Here is a 5,241-nt window from a genome sequence, read left to right as displayed (position 1 = left end):
GTAAAAACAGGGCTTGAGGAATGTTTATCCCACAGCGACGCGGAGCGGGGCCCTTGGTGTGTACCATCCCATCCAGTCCTTGGGTTATGGGCTTGGTGCTGTTACATATCCGCTCCTGGTTTACCCACGAGCCGCAGAGGCTCTAGACTTGCTTCTTGTCTCCCAGCCAACCAGTGTCGTTCAGCCCAGGTGGGTCCGCCAGTGGAGCCCAGCCCTCACCGCACTGAGGCCGACCACCTGACTAGAAACGTCCAGAGCCTGTCTCTGGAGGTTCACTACACTCAACTCCAGGAGGTTTCCTTCGGTCTTCGCCAGTCGTGCCAGCACTCTCGTCCCTGCCCTGTGCTCTGTGCCACAATGTGAAGTACCTGGTGACCAGCCCCCCTCGGCTTCCCCACCAGACTTTGTGTTCCCCAGAGCGCAGCAGCACACAGCCGAAAACCGGCCGAGGCCTTTTCTGGGCCTCTGGTGCCTCATCTGGGCCCAGCTATCTAGGACCCTTGAGCAGCCTTGAAAAGGCTTTTGGTCCTAATTGCGCTTCAGCAGTGGAGAAATCTGAAAATAAAAATCGAGTTTTTTTCCAAACAGGCCTTAAGCCAATCAGAATGCTGATTAAATGATCGTGAGAGTGCACCTGGGCTCCCGATTGAAGCCAGACTTCACTGCAACTGCTTAGAACCTAGTTGGCCACACTATCCTCCTCACAGCAGCACCCAAAATGTCAGTGCCACTGCCCAACGCCCACCATTTCACAGATGCAGAGACTGAAGCCCAGTGTGGAGGCCCCAAATGATCTCTTGGGGAAGTGGTGCTCTGTCTTAGAGAAGGGAGGCTTGGGGAGTCTTAGGGTAAAGGTAAAACTCCTGGGTCCTGGTCACTAGGCTCAAAGATATGTGTGGGGCAGGGACCTTCAGGAAGGGGGGAGTCTGGAAGGGGAAACGGGTGCATCCAGGTGAGTCTGGAGATATGACTCTGTCTGCAACACTTAGTGCCAGGCATTGTGGTCCAGTGCATGAGAGCCAGACTCTGCCATTTGGGGGAAGCCACTGGGGACCTAGGCTACAGCCCAGAGACCTCCCTGCAAATTGTGCCGCCCCCGCACCAGCGCTTCCGGGGTTTGTGCTAGGAGAGGTGCTCCAGGGCAAATAGAAGTCACCAGCTCCCTCCTCTCACCGCTGGGCCACCTGGGAGCTGGATAACAAAGCAGCTTCAGAAGCCCCTCCCCAGACTTCCTGGAGGGGGAGGGGAAGGGCTGGGATGTAAAAGGAGGCTTGGGAGTGTGTCAGGATTGCACATTGTAAACAGATTCCCCAGGTAAAGCCTAAATACCAGTGGACTATGAGAATTGCCATGTAAAGTTTTTCTTTTTTCTTTTTTTTTTTAAGATTTATTTATTTGAGAGAGAGAATGAGATAGAACATGAGAGGGTGGAGGGTCAGAGGGAGAAGGAGACTTCCTGCTGAACAGGGAGCCCGATGCGGGACTCGATCCGGGACTCCAGGATCATGACCTGAGCCGAAGGCAGTCGCTCAACCAACTGAGCCACTCAGGCACCTGCCATGTAGTTTTTCAACTAGTTAAGTATCAGAATTTAAAATGCATGCATCCTCTCAGCCAGTAAGTCCACTTCCAGGAATCTACCATGAGAAATAAACGCAGAACAATGATAAATGCTTATACAAGATTGTTCTTTGCAGCATTGTTCATTCTGGTGGAAGATTGCAGACAACTACATACCCCTGACCAGGCACCGACTTCTTACAGCACCTCTGGGACCTCCGTACAGCAGGGTGTTGTAATGGGGTAAGTCTGTGCACACCAACCTAGGGGATGGCCAAGCTATCTGTGTTGTGACAATTTGCAGTGTCCCAGCACAAGGGGTTTTGGATATTCTTGGTACCTTTATGGGAAAGCCTTTAATAACTGGGAAGATATTCTTATGTCATTTTTCTCTTCAGGTATGCTACTCCCTTCTCCGCTTTTCACATATGAAAAAACTGGGTTCCTGAGAGAAGGGACTTGCCTGATAATGAAGCTGGGGTCCTGACTCCTGTGACAGATCTGGGGTGGGGTCTGGATGGGAAGGACAGGTAGGTGTGGCATCAGCCCCTAGACTCACCTGGTTGCCTTCAGTGGGCCATTTTAGGAAAAGCCTCAGGAACTCAAGGCCCCTCAGGCCAGAAAAGGGACTGGATAGGTTGCATAAGGCAGCTCCTGCTTACCCAAATTAGAGGCTGCCGCCGATGGGGCTCCCTGTTCATTGTGCCTGTTTCTGGTGAACTTGATTATCACATAGGTTCAAATGAATGTCATGTAGGTCCACTTTCATTAAAAGAAAAAAAAAAGCCATTGCCCTTTTTACCTGGGGTTGATGAGTGGGGTAAGGGATCAATATTCACCTGGAGCCAAGAGGAGCCAAGGCTAGATATGGTAGCATAAAGAAAGTGGGGTTCTGTGGGGTGGAGGGGAAGAGTCCAGAAAAGGACAGGGTCAGTGAGTAATTCAGGAAACGGCAGAATCAGTCAGCTGGTAGGGCCTTGAAGGCTGGGGTACAAAGTTTGGATTTGGTGTTGTGGGCTGTAGGGAGCCTTGCGGATTTCTGAGACCTGCTGAGGAGAGAGAGATAGGAAGTGGTTGGCGGTAGGATGATCAGGTGAGGCAGCTCTGGGTAATTGAGGCCAAAATGATGGAGACCTGTCTCTGAGGTCTAGGATCTTTGTGGCTCTCTTCTGGGAGGTTCAGCATTCTCATCTAATGTGGATTTCAGCTTATCAACATCTTCCTTTTTAAAAGATTTGTCATATTCTGTTGATCATTCACAATTTGCTTAGCTTTCTCCAAATTTGAGGTATTCACTCATCTAATTTTTGAGTGCTTAGTGTTTGACAGGCTGTGTGCTTGAAGCTGGGGAACCCACTGCCTGGGTTGTCAGGAATGGTTTGGGCAACAGTGCCCGCTGGTGAAAGGGGTATGGGGTTTGGGATTTGGAGCCAGGTGACGTAGGCAAATCATCCAAACCCTTTGAGCCTTCCTTTTCTCATCTGTGGAAACATCTGGATTTGGTGAGGGTCAAAGAAAATAACGGCTGTGAAAACCCTTTGTGAATTATGTTCAGTGATATCTGGAAGAGCAGATACTGTTATCAGAGTGTCTTATAGCTCTGTGTGTCATTTGACAGTATGAGTTCCAGTTTCTTCTTCATCTGAGAAATGAGAGGGTTGGACATGTTAATCCTAAAGGTCTTTTCCTTCTTTGGCATTCTACCATCTAGGCTTAAATGATTTTTTTTTTAAGATTTTATTTATTTATTTGATGGAGAGAAAGAGCACAAGCGGTGGCGGGGGGCGGCGGACAGCAGAGGCTCTCTGCTGAGCAGGGAGCCTGATGCGGAGATTTTGATTTTTGATTTTGAAAACTATATATATATATGTATATATATATATATATACATATATATATGTATATGTAAATGCTTGTTTGCCCACAGCTTTTTAAATTTTTATCTTTGCTGGTTTAAGTGCTATGGAGTATTATCTGAAAGTTGTATATGTCTGCATGACTTTCCTAACAGGCCAGGCTAATCTTTGTTCTAGCTAATCTTTGTTATCCTGTGCAAACAGTTTGCATCAAAGGGTACTTCAGAGGGGTCCAAGTCATAGCATTATAACTCAGGGGTGTTGGTGTGGCTGGGATGTGGCAGTGACCTGCATGTGGGGATACCACAGTCTCTTCTCTTAATGCCCTCTGGCTTCTAGACAAAGATAAGAGTGTTGTGCTTTTAATTTGGGGATTAAGAAAATCACTTTTGATTTTCTGGTAGTTTGCTCCTCTACCTGTGAGCCACTGGGTATGGCACCTCCAATCATGGCTACAGAAGTCAGCCAGGCAGAGTTGGCTGTTGTGGGGCCTGAGAGACTTAATGACTATTTTTCTTCATTTCTTTTATTAGGGTCCGTGTGATAGGATAGATGAGGATCAGATCCATTTGGCATAGTTTCATTTTTTTATATGTGGGTATTTTCTTCTGGAATATTATTTTTTCTTCTTTTTTTTGAGGTTTTTCTTTTTTCTTTTTTTTATTATGTTAATCACCATACATTACATCATTAGTTTTTGATGTAGTGTTCCATGATTCATTGTTTGTACATAACACCCAGTGCTCCATGCAGAACATGCCCTCTTTAATACCCATGACCAGGCTAACCCATCCCCCTACCCCCCTCCCCTCTGGAACCCTCAGTTTCTCAGAGTCCATAGTCTCTCATGGTTCATCTCCCCATCCGATTTCCCCCCCTTCATTTTTCCCTTCCTGCTATCTTCTCTTTCTTTTTTTTATTTTTTATTTTATTTTTTATTTTTTTTAAGATTTTATTTATTTGAGAGAAAGAGAAAGAGCGAGTGAGCACAAGCGGGGTGAGGGGCAGAGGGAGAAGCAGACTCCATGCTGAGCAGGGAGCCTGACACGGGACTCAGTCCCAGGACCCTGGGATCATGACCTGAGCTGAATGCAGCTGCTTAACCGACTGAGCCACCCAGGCGCCTTTTTTTTTTTTTTTTTAACATATAATGTATTATTTGTTTCAGAGGTACAGGTCTGTGATTCAACAGTCTTACACAATTGACAGCACTTACCATAGCACATACCCTCCCCAATGTCTATCACCTAGCCACCCTTATTTTTTCTTTTTAAAGATTATTTATTTGAGAGAGAGAGAGAGCATGAGCGCGGCGGAGACGGGGAGCAGAGGGAGAGAGAATCTCAAGCAGACTCCCCACTGAGTGTAGAGCCTGCTGAGGGGCTCAATGAAGGGTTCAGTCTCACCATCCGGAGATCATGACCTGAGCTGAAACTAAGAGTTGGATGCTTAACTGACTGAGCCACCCAGGTGACCCTGGAGTATGTTTTTTAATTCCAAAAGCAATATGCTGTGTTAATTAGGGCAAGTTAATCAATGCAGGAGGCCTTTAGAGACAAAGTGAATAACTCCCCCCTCATTCCCACCTTCTAGCATTAGCAGTGCTAACCTGCATGTATCCTTTCTCTGCTTTCTCCACGTGCAAATACATACACACATCCTGAGAGGTGTTTTCTCTCTTCCAGGCTCTTATTTACATTCCTCACCCCTTCCCATTTCAACAGGGCTGCAATTAGCATTTTCTACATAAATATCTTTGCAATTTTGAGAATTTCCTGAAATAGATTCTCTTAAGTGGAATTACTGGGCCAAATAGTAAGAATGG

At 46.7% G+C, this 5,241-nt stretch overlaps 1 long non-coding RNA gene across 2 annotated transcripts in view; it reads left to right on the top strand.

Annotated features, from left to right (window-relative positions):
• LOC113937050 overlaps positions 1 to 5,241 on the top strand; it is a 58,308-nt gene that overhangs the window by 136 nt on the left and 52,931 nt on the right. The window contains exons 2-3 of one of the 2 annotated variants that reach the window (XR_003524469.2): positions 1,698 to 1,803; positions 1,959 to 2,090. This is a non-coding gene — a long non-coding RNA (uncharacterized LOC113937050). Of the gene's footprint in view, positions 1 to 1,697; positions 1,804 to 1,958; positions 2,323 to 5,241 lie in introns of those variants that run through there. The other variant, XR_003524468.1, reaches the window with a different exon arrangement.

The sequence above is a fragment of the Zalophus californianus genome, chromosome 8, assembly GCF_009762305.2.
Source record: "Zalophus californianus isolate mZalCal1 chromosome 8, mZalCal1.pri.v2, whole genome shotgun sequence".
In the NCBI taxonomy this organism is placed as follows: domain Eukaryota; kingdom Metazoa; phylum Chordata; class Mammalia; order Carnivora; family Otariidae; genus Zalophus; species Zalophus californianus.
This window is presented reverse-complemented; position numbering and strand designations above follow the sequence as displayed.